At 37.8% G+C, this 14307-nt stretch overlaps 1 protein-coding gene and 1 pseudogene across 6 annotated transcripts in view; one reads left to right on the top strand and one right to left on the bottom strand.

Moving 5' to 3' along the window:
- The window catches only part of ADD3 (adducin 3), a 130239-nt gene that overhangs the window by 18048 nt on the left and 97884 nt on the right, over positions 1–14307 (top strand). The window lies entirely within an intron of this gene.
- On the bottom strand, positions 4893–5418 carry LOC133070761 (small ribosomal subunit protein eS25-like; annotated as a pseudogene).

Genomic DNA, 14307 nt, shown 5'->3' on the forward strand with positions numbered 1-14307 from the left:
TCTCTTCCTTCTATATTATTCTAGAGATATTTTTCAGTGTTTATTTTTAAATTCCTGAATCAAGACTTTGCCTGCCTACACCTGGTAGATAAATTGCTGTATAACATTGCTGCATAAAATACAATTTTAGGCTCAAAACAATCTGAGGAAATAGCCAGCCCTATTCTTTTCCTTGGTGTGTTTTCTAGATTCATTGTCTCTTAATTAAAGAGTGTGTTTTCCTAGCTTCCCCTCCCCTTCAGACAAAGCTATGGAAAGTGGAAGGTGGTCATTGTAATCATCGTTCACTCATATTTTATGCTAGGCAGTGACAGGTAACTTTTATGAAATGATGCATGCTAGCAAAGCAAATTCCAGCTGAGAAGTGCTCCCATGGAAAACATCCTCAAGTAGGGAGGGAAAAAAATGGTCAGCCTTTCCCATCGTGTGTATCTGCCCTGTTAGGGCAGCTGGACTGGACTGCTTCTAAAGCTTGACTTTTAATTTTTTAGTACTTGGCATTATTTTGTTGATTCTGCCTTTGGCTACCCACCAAGTCATAAGATTTTCCTCCCAAGCCTTGGGATTACCTGACTCAAAACTTTTCAATACTAGACTTGGTTTCTTCTTTGGATGGTATTTAATAGAACATCATTCCTATGCAGATACTGTAATAGTCTCATATTTGTGTATATGTGGAGGGGTCCTTTAAAAAAGTTTTCCAATGTATTTTTTTTATTTTTGTATTGGTTATCTTTTATTGGTCATTGTTGCAAATTAGGATATTCAGCAGTGATCATGTTCCTCAAGGAGGAGTGTTGGGCAAAGGTCACGGTCAGGGAAGCAGAGTGTGTCCCTGCACTGGGCCCTCTTCAGTGGTACTTGCTTAGCTGCTCATGTTTGAGATCCTTCTAAGAAAGGTAGTATTTGAAAAGTTTGTAAGCTGCCAGCGCAGTAGAAACCCCAGCATTGCTTCCTTTCTTCACGTAGACATACTTGTTGTCATACCACTAGTAACCTCTTTGAAACACTCCAGCAGTGCCTTTAGGGGCAAAATCCTACCTCATATCCAGATTGGCAGCTCCCGTTTTAACGTTAAAATCCATGAGTTTCTTCTTCACTGATACAAGTGATGCCATCTTGGAGTCCTGGGTATCTGCTGTCTTCCAGTACTTTTTACTGTGGTAAAATACACAATATAAAATTTACCATTTTTAAGTGTACAGTTCAGTGGTATTAAATACATTCATAATGTTGGGTAACCATCACCAACATCCATTTCCAGAGCTCTTTTCATCATGTAACTCTGAAATCCTATACCCATTCAACAATAACTTCCCATTCCCCTCCTATATTCCTGGATCAAAAAAATTATTTTAAGATCAAAATTTTGGGTGATACAAAGATCTATTATTCCTATTTCTAATCAAGATTGTAATTTGAAATCCCTATACAGGTCTGTATTATGCAGCAAAGATTATGATTGACATTCAGGACCCTGGAAGATTGAGACAAGGGTCACAGAACCTGTGGCCTTTGATACATATTTCAAAGTGAAGAATTATATAGCCTCATTATAATTATAAGAGACCTCACCCCTCAGCTGTGCAACTTATATATGTTACTGGATGGGAGAGGGAGGTTGTTAATTATGGGAGAGGCAGAGATCAGCAAACTGGTGCTAGCCAACCTCTGCCCCCATGACCTAATAAAAAGGAAGTTTCCCAGTAATAGATACAGAGACTCCACAGGTTTGCACATTTCATTGGATGCTAAAACTCTGCCTTTGTTGAATCATTCAGACCTTCTATTATTAGTCAAAGTGTGAATTCTCTGTTAGCTTTAACATTTGGAGAAGCAGAGCTTGGTAGACTGAGGAGGAGGATGAAATCTAGACCCATAGAATTTTGGAAACCTTCGCATTTTTATGGATCAATGACCTTGTTTGATTAAGTGAAGTGACATCTTCAAAATGGCTGATCTAGACTCAAAACTGTTACCCCTGACTCTCAGGCCAGTGCTTTTTCTACTTTGTTACATTCTCAGCCATCTTAACCCATTCATGCAATTCTGGGGTGAGGGAGTTCACCAGAATTCACTTAGCCTTAGGAGACCTTTGTCTCTTAGGGATTTGAAGCTGCTTTTCAAGAAAGAGTTGGTACCTGTCTCTGTTTGTTTTAATCTCTCAATGAATTGGGGAGTGTTTTGTAAAGCTTTTTTCTAAAAATCTGGGCTTTGTCATGAACTTTCTTGTTATTGTAACAAAAAGCTTTGCTGAACTTCTGTATATTGTTCCCGTTTAAGCATGCTCCCCACTGAAACAAGTCATGTACATGGTAAATGTTTCTGACATGTTTAGGAACATTATATTGAAAATTTAAACTAGATGTATTTGGCTGCCTTGACTTTTTTTTCTTTTGGAAAAGAACATGTTTAAATGAGAAACAGTTCCATCCTCCAATGAAAAGGAAAAGTTTTAGGTCATTCGTTTGAGTAAAATAGATTATAGAACTTCTGGCCTCAATTTTCTATTATTTTCAATTAAGTGGCACATAAGGCATAGTGCCTTACGTAAGGCAGAGTGACGGAAGAAATTGGACATATTAGAAATGTTAATGATATAGTATAATTTTGTGATTAAACTCTATCAAGTAAGGTTTTTAATCACCATCTGTTGCATCATACAAGGACTTTGAATGGATTCTGTCAGATTTTTTTCCCAGTGTTTTGCTACGACATTTAATTCCATGACAGCAGTTTTAGTAGGCATTAAGATAACCAGGTCTGTGTGTGAAAATAGCTGGTGGGAAGCTGCAGTATAACACAGGGAGCCCAGCCTGGCTCCTAGGATGGGTCGGGAGGGAGGTGATATGTACACACACACACACACACACACACACACACACACACACACACTTAACGACTGATTGTGGTGTTTTATGGCAGAAACCAACACAACATTGTAAAGCAATTATCCTCAATTAAAAATTTAAAAAGATAACTGGCTTTTTTTCAAAATACTTCGTATGGCCTTCTATAATACATCCTTCTGAGGAACTGAAAAAATTCATTCTTATGGTGGGGGGAATAAATAAAATAGAATCGCGTTTGATTTTACTGTGAGTGTAAAAGATGTAGTTTGATCTATTTTTAAATCAATTTTAAGGAACAGATACAAAGTCAAAGTACTTGGACATGAATCTGAGCAAACTTGGGGAGACAGTGAAGGCCAGGGGAGCCTGCAGTTCTCAGGGTCTCAAAGAGTCCGACACGACTTAGCAACTAAACAACAGCACCAAAATACTTACTGGAGAACTTGAGTTCAGTGTTTCATTAAGTTGATTTAAACCACTTGGGGGCTAGCAGTGTTTCCTGGTAACTATGGGCCTAGGAATTCCTTGGTACTCCAGTGGTTAAGACTCCACACTTCCATTGCAGGCACAGGTTCCATCCCTGGTCAGGAGACTAATATCCTGCATGCCACACAGCCCAAAAAACCCCCAAACTTTATAGATCAGTTATTATGAAAACCATGTCATGTCTCTTTTAATTATGATTTTTTTTCAAAAAAAAAAAGCTTCTATTGGTGCTTTTCCCTGAGATTTTGGTCTATAGATGATAAAATGCCTTTTAAATAGAAACTTCAATTACCTGAAATTCCTTGGATCCTTTACTGGGAAATAACCAAATGATTAAGCATACAAAAGGGTGTCAGGGATGTATTGGAAGCAGTGACTTGTAGGTGGGTGTATTTTGACTCCTGTATCTTGTGTGGTCTACTGTACTTAGAATAATCATTCAGAGGGAAGATCCTAATATTTGCACAAGTCTTTTAAGCAATAGAGACAAATGTGTTCACAGATGTATATGAAACCAGAAGTTGGAATGATGGCTTTTTAGATTTTTTTGGAGCGTGGATGAGAAAGCTACATGTTTGGTTTGTTACTATAAGAATTGACAATTATTTACCATTTATGATCAGAATAACTAATTATATAGGTTTCCCCAAAGTGTTTTGATAGCCTACTACCTTTTCTTTTAAGAGGAGTTTAATCATAATAGTTTGGGCCTTCTGTTCAAGAACGGCTTTTGTACAAAGTTTGATTTGAAGCCTCATATGGAGGCCTTAGGCTAATGCTGTTTCCTTCCTCAAAATACAAGTGTAGTTTAAAATTTTCTACTATCCATGTTGGAAAAACTACAAAGAAACATGTGTGAATTTTATTGAACACAGTTTAAAAATATCTTTCAACATGTAATCAGTATTAATGAAATGTTGATTCATTGAAGTATTGATTCAGTGAAAAATTAATGAAATATTTTGCTCTTTTTTTATCTACCAAGTCTTTGAAATCCTGTGTAGATTTTACACTGTAGTGCCTCTCAGTTCACACTAGCCACATTTCAGCTACTGGCGGTCACATGTGGCTATTGGCTACCAAATTGGACAACATAGCTCTAGAACATCTTTCTCTTTTGTCCCACATCAGTGTTGCAGATTCTTCAACTAGAAATTTATTCCACAGGGGCTAGTTTTGCCATCTATCTGTGTGTATGATCTGTAACAAAAAGTTCTCAATCATATTTGTTTTGATCATTTTTTGCTTTTATAGTGTGATAACCAAAAACTAGTATTGCTAAAAAACTGTCAATGTAACTGCATGAGAGCTTCAGAGGGCAAGTTCAGTTGGTTGTGGGCAAGTGAAGAGAGCTGGGATCCAAAATGAAGGGTCAGCACCAGGTAGCACAAATTGAACAGAATCCTGCTGTCCTTGAGCAAGTTACTTCACTTCTCTGAGCCTTTTTACTTTATTCATATGTGAAATCAGGATAAAGATAACCATCTCTTGAGTTGCAATGGAGTTTAAACAAGGTAACACATGTGAAATGTGTAACTATGAGTTGCTAAGTAAATTTGTGTTAAGTGATTGTTGCTTGTTTATGTCTCCCACTCCCAAATCCTTTCTTTTTTTTTTTTATTTGATAAAGTTTTATTTTTCAAAATGTACAGCTGGTGGGACCTGTTCATGCATCTTCACCAGCAGCTGGGGCATCTCCACCCTTGGTGTTTCTGGTGTAAATCACTTGAGTTCTGTGCTTTGAAACCAGTTTAATAAGTCCTTTACTAAGGAGTTCCTGAAGGACTGCTCTGGCCAGGAACCACAAATCTTCCATCTCTCAGAGACAACAGCTGGAGTTATAAGCTCATGGTTGGGAACTTCTTTACAGAGTTTGTCATATGTTGCTTTGTCAAACAAGACTAGGTTACTGAGCCTGTCCCGAACTTTGCCTTTGTACCACTTCTTCTTTTTGGCCTTGCCCCTAGATTTGTTCACTGGATCTTTGTCTTTCTTGGCCGACTTTCCGGCATCTTTCTTCTTCTTGTCATCCTTGGGCGGCATAGCGAAGGCCAGAGAGCAACTGCAACCACTGCCGCCTCGCTAAAATGTTGGACAAAAAAAAAAAAAAAGCTCAAATCCTTTCTTGTGAGAGGAATAAGGAAGAGGAGGTATACCTAAAATAAATGTTGTAATATAGTCAAGAAAGCTATCCATTTACTAAACTGACTAGGATTCAGTGTTCAGAACAAACTAGTCCCTAAGCATTGTGATTGAGATTTTAATTTAGGACCATTATCTGGAAGGTTCACAAAGTAATAATATGAAATAGTTCATACTCCACATTGTTGAAATAGAAATGAATAGTATCAATTTTATTTCAGTAATCAGTAAAAATAGCACCTGTAGTTGTTTCTAATTATTTAAGAGAAAAATCTCAATTATTAAAATACCTCTTTTTATCTTTTTCTAGATATGGTAGAAATGCATCATTATCTGTTTCTTTAAAAGTTTTATCACAAGGGTTATTGCAACTTGGAATTTAAATACGTTTGCATCTACAGAAGGCTAGTCTTTAGTGTAATAGTATACTGATGATTTAAACTTGTGTAGTACCTGGAACTAAGGAAATCTCTTCTAAATGAAAGGAAAGCTGTCACTTGGTGACTAAGCTTTACGTTACAATGCAAGTGACCTGTTGTTCTTGCTCAGACGTTACCATCATTTTGTATTTTTAGATAAAAAGGGGGCTTTCAGTGTCATTAGCTGGGTAGCATGTTCTGAATCTATTTGGAAGGAGGGAGGTTTCAATCATACATGTATTTCTGATTCTCTGTGCATTTTGAGAAATTTATTTATAAATTTGAAACACCACTGAAATGTGGGAAAGCGTGGAGTGTTTTGAATAGATGATTAGATTAGATATGAACTTTTCAAAGCTTTGTATGCACCCAATGTGTAGGCCACATTGCTGTGATGTTCTTGGAAATTGGTCACATCTAAAGAGTCAGTTCTTTGCCAATAGCATCTGGTTGCATTTTACATACTTTGAAAGTACTTTTTGAATTGTGAAAGAGCAAACCACATGACATATTTTCTTACCTGATTGAAAGTTGTTTACAGTTATAGTTGAACTTTAACAAACAAAGGCATAATTGTCTAAATGCATGGATTCTTAACACTGATAACCTGAGATTCTTATAGTTACCAGCTTTTCAAATTGTCCAGACTTTTATATTATTCTAGTGACCCTGTACAGAGGTCGTCTTATTGAAAGTTCTTTCAAGTTTATGGAATTTTGAAGGTACTGACCTGACTGGAATACACTGTGCTGATTGGCAACCAAGAAATGGTGTTAATTGATGTGATTGGCATTCCTCTATCCATTGCTTACAGCTTCCTACAGGTGTTACTTGTTACATACTTATATAGATCTTTGTCATACCTGATTGTGTGAGCTTTTGATGTAATAAGAGTAATCTAGGGCTCGGCCCTAGAAAAGATTTGTGAGATGTATTAAGTGGTCTGAATCTAGGCTAACCTGTGAACCGGGCAAAATATGTCCTTGGTTTCCTTAATATTCCCTTCTCAGCACCCCTTTTTTGCTTTCTTCCTCTTGACTTTCCAGGTGCTAACCTATCTCAGATAATCTCTGTTGAAATGTTAGCTGATTAGTTCACTGCTTTTCCAGAGGTGTTAAAAGTGAGGTTTTTTTAATAACAAGGCTTTCAAGGTCCCTAGTGGGATAGTGGGGCTTCCCAGGTGGTACTAATGTAAAGAACCCGCCTGCCAGTAAAGGAGACATAAGAGGTGGGGGTTCAGTCCCTTGATCAGGAAGGTCCCCTGGAGGAAGGCATGGCAACCCACTCCAGTATTCTTGCCTGAAGAATCCCATGGACAGAGGAGCCTGGAAGGTTACAGTCCATAGGATCGCAAAGAGTTGGTCACGACTGAGGTGACCTAGCATGCATGCACACAGTGGGATGGTGAATACTGAGTTTTAAAAGGACAGAGTCTTTGGACTGGGCCCAGGCTTGGGGTCAGGATTGTAGAGCCCCACTGCCCAGTAACTCAGGCACTTGCTGTGTATAGCTATTGACTGCTTGAAATGTAACTAAGACTTAATTGAGATATAGTGTTAAGTGGAAAATACATGCTAGATTTCTGAGACTTTGCAGAAGAAAAAGACTGTAAAGGAACTCAATTTTTAATATTTATTATATGTTGAAATGATATTTTGATATATTGAGTTAAATAAAATATATTGTTAAAATTAATTACACCTGTTCTTTTTACATTTTTAATGTGACTGCTGAAGAATATAAAAGCAGTTGTGGCTCACATTTTATTTCTGTTGGACAGTGCTGTTGTAAAGAGTTTACATTGTGTTCTTACTGTTGGGAGCTTGCAGAGGTTCAGGGAAATGCCCCCTCAGGACGCCTCGGCGACAGCTCTTCCAGCTGACTTGCTGGGCCGCTTCCTGTTACGTGCTTCAAAGAGCCGTTGCCCACAGCAGCCACTCTCCCCACTTCTTCTCTACCCACCACTCTGCCCACCACTCCAAATGATTGCTAGTTCCTGACCGGCTTCTTGAAGCTCAGTTCAGTTCAGTTGCTCAGTCGTGTCCTACTCTTTGCGACCCTATGGACGGCAGCACGCCAAGCCTTTCTGTCCATCACCAACTCAACGGAGTTTACTCAGACTCATGTCCATTGAGTCAGTGATGCCATCTAACCATCTATCCTCTGTCGTCCCCTTCTCCTCCTGCCTTCAGTCTTTCCCAGCATCACGGTCTTTTCCAATGAGTCAGTTCTTTGCATCAGGTGGCCAAAGTATTGGAGTTTCAGCTTCAGTCCTTCCAATGAATATTCAGGACTGATTTCCTTTAGGAAATTTCTTGAAGCTAGATGATTAAAAAGATAGATTTATAAGTACCATGTATTGGGTACCTGCCATTTATCACATAGTGTGCTAGGTACTTTACATAAAATCTTGAATCCTCCCATCAGTTCTCAGGATCGATATTACAAATGACAAGAGATCCATGTACATTGTTCTTTGCCCTGGGTTAGCTAGTGGCAGCTATGTGGCAAAATCAAGATTCCGTCCCAAATCTCTCTGATCCCAGAGCCATTGTTCTTTCTCTTTTATTATGCTCTACTCATGTTTTCCATTAACTGTGTGTGTGCACTTTAGTCTGAAAAAGAATGCTCAATATAAAGGGGTCTCTGGCCGAATAGTGTTGACTGGTCTTTGGTTCCTTTTGTCTTGGTGAATGACCTCAGTACTCTTCACTCCAGGTTGCCTGCCTTCCCTGTCTAGTACCTAGCAGTAGCCCAGACTTTAATGCAGAGACTTATGTTTATTGATAGCCTGTGGAGCAGGATAGATAATCTTGAGGCCTCCTGGGAAAGAGCATCCCTTCCACGTTGAAAATCAGTCAACAAAGAATGTTTCAGATGCCTTCAGGAAGAGACACAAGAGGAGAATTTCTCTAAATTCCAGGGCTATGAAATCTTAAGACTTCAGAGATTGGCCATATAAGGAAGGGTTTTTGTTTTTAATAAACAAAGGTTTTTTTTTTTTTTTTTTAATAAAGGGGGTTGAAATGAAATAATGGCATATTGAGCTGGATAAGTCTTGTATAATCCTCAGTCATCTCTTAATGGCTGTGTCCTTGACATTATTGCATGAAGAATTGAGAACAAGAGAGAAATAGTCCATGTGTTGGCCTGTTTGTCTGTAAATTGGAGTAGATGTAGTCATAATTCATGAATGCTCTGGAAGGCTGGATGTGGCATTTACTCTGCTGCCTTCACTTGGCTCAAGTAAGTGGTAGTGACTTTGAAAAAAATAAGGGGAGAAAAGGAAGATCAAAGAGGTTCAAGGAGTGAAACTAGACTGGAGGTGGGCCACAGGGAGGTTTAGGCAAGTTCAAAATGCAAAGCCCTTTTATTCATGTATACACATTATATTTATAGTACTAGAAGCCATGTAAATGTAAAATACTGTTATTTCAGGGAAGAAACTGTGATATACTAGAAAGAAAATGGAATTTCTAACTAGGAGATGTAGATTCAATTCTCCCAGCTCTACCATCCCTAACCTTGTAACCCTAGGAAACTAGAGTCTGAGATAATCATTGTCTTTCTCCCTTTCTGACTTTACCTTCATGTTTTAATAAGATCATGATGAGTTTGAAAACACTTCGGATAGGCTCATGTGCTGTATTCACATTATTAGTGTTTTTATACTGTTATTTACTCTGCATCTGAAGTGTTGCTTACCTGAAACACCATTGATAGGAAAAAATGTGTACCCAAGAACACTAACATGATTAAGGGAAGTTAGAGTTAAATGGCCAGCAAGTCAGACTAATTTGGCTCTCATCCCTAGGCTTTATAAAAAGGACAGTGGCAGCCTTGTGGGTGAAGGGAATGTAGACCTAATTGCTTATTTAATTCAATCATTCATCCTTTTAACCCCTTTTAAAACTTGACTTTTGTAGGTCGATTATATAATGCATGAATGTGCAAGCACACACAGTGTTCTCTTTAAGTGAAAGGCCTGATTCAATGCCTTTTTTTTTTAAGATTTTGATATATTCATAGTAATAAACCTGGTTTGCATTTCTTTGAGGCTCATGGTCTTCGACTTCCGATCACGTTAATAAAGGGTTGCTATAACTACCAGATGGCAGTCTTTCTTAATCCAGTGTTAGACATCAACAGACTTACACAGAATGAATATAAGCAGAATTCAAGCACAGAATTTGAAGTATTATTTAAACTGCTCATCTTGCAAATTTAGCATAAAGAGGATAATATATTAGCATAAAGAGGATATCTATTGAATATATTCATGTTACCATGCAATTTTTTGGTTCTCAGGGCAATCCCGGAATGCATCTTTAATTTGTATTCCATGTAAAATGCTGGGTACAGGGATATTTTGCCAAATGCCAGTTTGAACTTTACTTGAGATCCATCCAGCTGGCAGATCAGTTGTGCTAATCAGATGAGCCCGTTTCTGGGGAATGGAATTTCATAGCGGGAGCAGTGTTCTTGAAGTATTATTTTAAAAATAAGTAAATTTTTAATTTTAAAGTCTAATGTGCTCTATTGAAATGTATATAGTATAAACATTGTAATATATGTCGTGCAAATACTTCATGCATTTTTGTAAATAATAAATAGCAGGAACAATAAGTTCATTGTATTGTACTCATTTGTTTTTCATTTCTATTTTGAGTTCTTTGGATCATATCTTGTTTCCTCCTTAATCTCTATGAACAGGAAAGATACTGAAGTGCAGATGGGTTAACCCTAGAAACTGTAGGCAGCTAACTTTTCGTGTAGAATAAGCTCTACACTGATACTCTGTTTAAAAGGTGAACTGGTAGAGAGGCTTAGTCAAAGATCACTTGGTGTAAATGAAAAGGAATTCATACACCATAGATGGGGATTAGACCTGAAGAACTAATACGGATCCTTTTAAACTCCAAAGTTACCCTGCGTATAAGTGTTAATATACACTTTCATGATCATGTTAGAAACCTCATGCCACAGAGTAGCATTTCCACAGCATATTCTGTAGATCGTTAGTTCTAAAAGATTTCCCAGGAAAAATAGTTCCAAATATGTTTGGGAAACTGTTTTCTGTACTCTGTCTTAAAGGCTCATAATGCATATTAGCATAAGCAAAGACTGAGAAATATTGCTAAGTACTGGGATTACCTTTTTTAAAAAAGTCAGTGTATTGCAAATTGAATATGTCACATAGACCAGGGAAAGCAGCCTCTCTAGTAAAATGTATTAATATCCCATGGAACTCTTGTTTTATAGACTATACTGGGGGGAAATAATGCCTTAAATTACATATTAACAGATCTCAGAGCTTGTTTTTGTGATTATTCCCCCTTTTTAAGGTTATATTTGGCAGTTACAGATATCTTAGCCTAGGGGAGACATGGTTGTGCTTAAAGCTTTTGTTTTAAAATTATCTTACAAGATAACTTTACATAGAAATTTTGTAATTTTACATAGAAATGTTCATTTTTATGAGGTATGTCTTTGCATTGATGTTGACATTATCTTTTGGGGGCATTTTGATGTTTTTTATAAATATAATTTTTCTTATACTCTAAAATTTACATATACTTTTTGTAAGCCAGATAATTTAACATGCTATTTTCCAATTATATATTTTTTTAAGAATAAAATAAAATATAATTCAACTATTAGGTAAAGAGATGTTTTAGGAGCAATTAAAGTAGTCCGTGGGCTTTCCTCGTGGCTTAATGGCAAAGAATCCACCTGCAGTGCAGGAGGTGTGGGTTCGATCCCTGGGTCAGAAAGATCCCTGGAGAAGGAAATGGCAACCCACTCCAGTATTTTTGCCTGGGAAGTCCCATGGACAGAAGAGCCTGGCGGGCTACAGTCCATGGGGCTGCAAAGAGTCGGACACAACTTAGCGACTAAACGACAGACCAGTCTGTAATTGTTTTTATTTGAACTGGGAGGAGAACCAAAGATTTCAGTAACCCAAGATACTGCCATGTAATTAGTTCTATAAAATGAAGTTTTGAGACTGTCAGTCTAGACAATGACACTCTAAGAATAAACAAATTACCTACTATTTCAAAGCCTACTGTTTATATTCTCTAACCAGAATATACATCAGGGATTTTAAGCATTTTTTGCTTTTCATGAATTTCTTAAATGACATCTGAGAATTTTTTTTAAATGTTACAGCTAAATGTGGATCTTGAATCATCCCCAGGTTGGAAAATTGCAAAGTTGTGTCATATCGTGAGTAACAGAAAATACTAAACATATTCAGGCTTCCCAGTGTGAGCTAGTGCATACATTAAATTAAACCAAAAAAGCTTAGGCAGCCAAAAAAAAAAAGCTTAGGCAGCCATGTTTCAGGTTTTGGAATATGTAATGTATAAATATAATCTCCTACAAGAAAAGAAATAGCTCTTACCATTAACCACCAAACCAAACCATGAGACAGTATTTTATTTTCAGTTGTATTTGGAAGACCATGTTATCTGTTAGCTTTGGCTTGCCATTTGCTGAATAACTAAAAATGGCATGTTTAATGCTAAGTAGCATTTATGACTAGACCATCAAACCCCAAATGGAATTGAGGGAGAGGTATCTTTTACTGAAATATAAAAAAAGAAATTTCCCTTTAGTATTATGTTAGTACAAGATCTTTAAACTAGCTCTCTTGTGGAACATAGGTAATTAATTGTCTTATCCACAGTTTCCTTTCATCCATAAGATACTGCTTGGTGAGAAAGCCAAAAGATTAGAGTGATTACTAACTCCACCAGAAAGTAACTGCTCAGCAACAGAAACGGAATCAAATTTTCAAGCCAAATTAGACAAGCTGACTCAAAGAGAGACTCACTTGTGGAACTAACCATCCTAGCTACCTGGAGAGGGACTCACTCTCTTACCACCAGTGATACTGTGAAGCCTTTTTGACTAGTGGTTCTCACATGTTAGCCTGCATTGGAAGCAGCTGGTGGGCTTATTAAACTGTAGCTTGCTGGGCCACACCCGCACACTTTCTGATTCAGCAGTTTGGAGTAACGCCCAATAATTTGCATTTCTAACACATTTTCAGGTGATGCTGCTGTTCTGAGACCAGATTTGAGAACCGCTGTTATTTTTTTCTAGACTAGGGAATCTTTTTGAATCTTTCTTTTCCTTTCATTCCTTTTCCACCCCCAGGCCACCCACTGTCCCCGTCAAAAGCCAGCCATCTTCTGTTATGGAACTATTCCAGAAGCCTTCTTTTCTTATAAGCTTTTACTACATTGGTTTCTTTCATTTTTTAAAACCATCTACAGTGAGACAGCTTTATACAATGAAGTCAATTTATAACTGTACAGTATTTTTACCAGTCTTGGAATTCTTTGTTTTCTCCAAGCTTTGATATTTCTTACTTAAACATTCCCTTCCATAATTTAGAAAATACATGTTTTAAAGTTGTCTTGTTTAGGGGTTTTTGTTTTTTTTTTTGAGGTATTGGATGTGTTTATTACCTGGATTGTGGTGCTGGTAAAATGAGTATATGCATACATCCAAACTCACTTAATTCATTAATTATGTGCAGTTTGTAAATGATTGTACCTCAATAAAATTGGGAGAAAAGTCAGATATCAAAAATGGAGTCAGACCCTTTATTTCAGGGGAAGGTTAAAACTCCTGTGTCCTTTCTTAACTCAAAGAAGGCTCTGGCTGCTCCTCCGTGTAGACTCTACCAGAAAGGCTTTAGGCAGAAGTCATGTAAGTGGCCTTCCTGAGTCAGGTATATGCAGCATCAGCAGAGTTCTTTGTGGCTTAAGATGCTTTACCCCCACTTGAGAAAAAGCGAAAAAGTTAGTTGTTGAGAGGTAGGTCGGAGCTTCTAGTCTGTGAGGTGGTTGACACAGAAGTGGATGCTGCTCAGCCTGCAGGGTTGGGCCATGCTTGGAAGCATGACTGTGTGTGCAACAAGAAGGTCATTCCATCGCGCTATAGTAAGAGCTGTGGGAATGACTTGTTAGGGAGTTGCCACTGAGTGTGTCCAAGGAGATTGGTGTTTCCTCCATTGCTAGGGAAGGGCAGCACTCACACTGGGGCCTTGGCTGCCATTGCCATGCCCAGGCATTAAGCTTCAGGGACAGCCTTGTCATTCCTTCCTTCTACCATGGACTTCACGAGATTCACGAGCAGCTTCAGATCACCTGTGTGGCTTCAACTCGTTACTCCTTGTCCTTTCCAGAGAAACCTATATTTCTTTTTTTGTTATATACTTCAGGTGTATGACATAATTTGACATCTGAATATACTACAAATTGATCACCACCACAAGTCTAGTTACCATTTATTTCAACTTTTAAATAGATGATTCCCACTCTCTGAGGTACTGTCATATATGTGATCTTCTCATTTCATGCTGGCATTTTAGGGTAGGAGGATACTATGTCAAT

This window comes from Dama dama, chromosome 15 (genome assembly GCF_033118175.1).
Source record: "Dama dama isolate Ldn47 chromosome 15, ASM3311817v1, whole genome shotgun sequence".
Taxonomy (NCBI): Eukaryota; Metazoa; Chordata; class Mammalia; order Artiodactyla; family Cervidae; genus Dama; species Dama dama.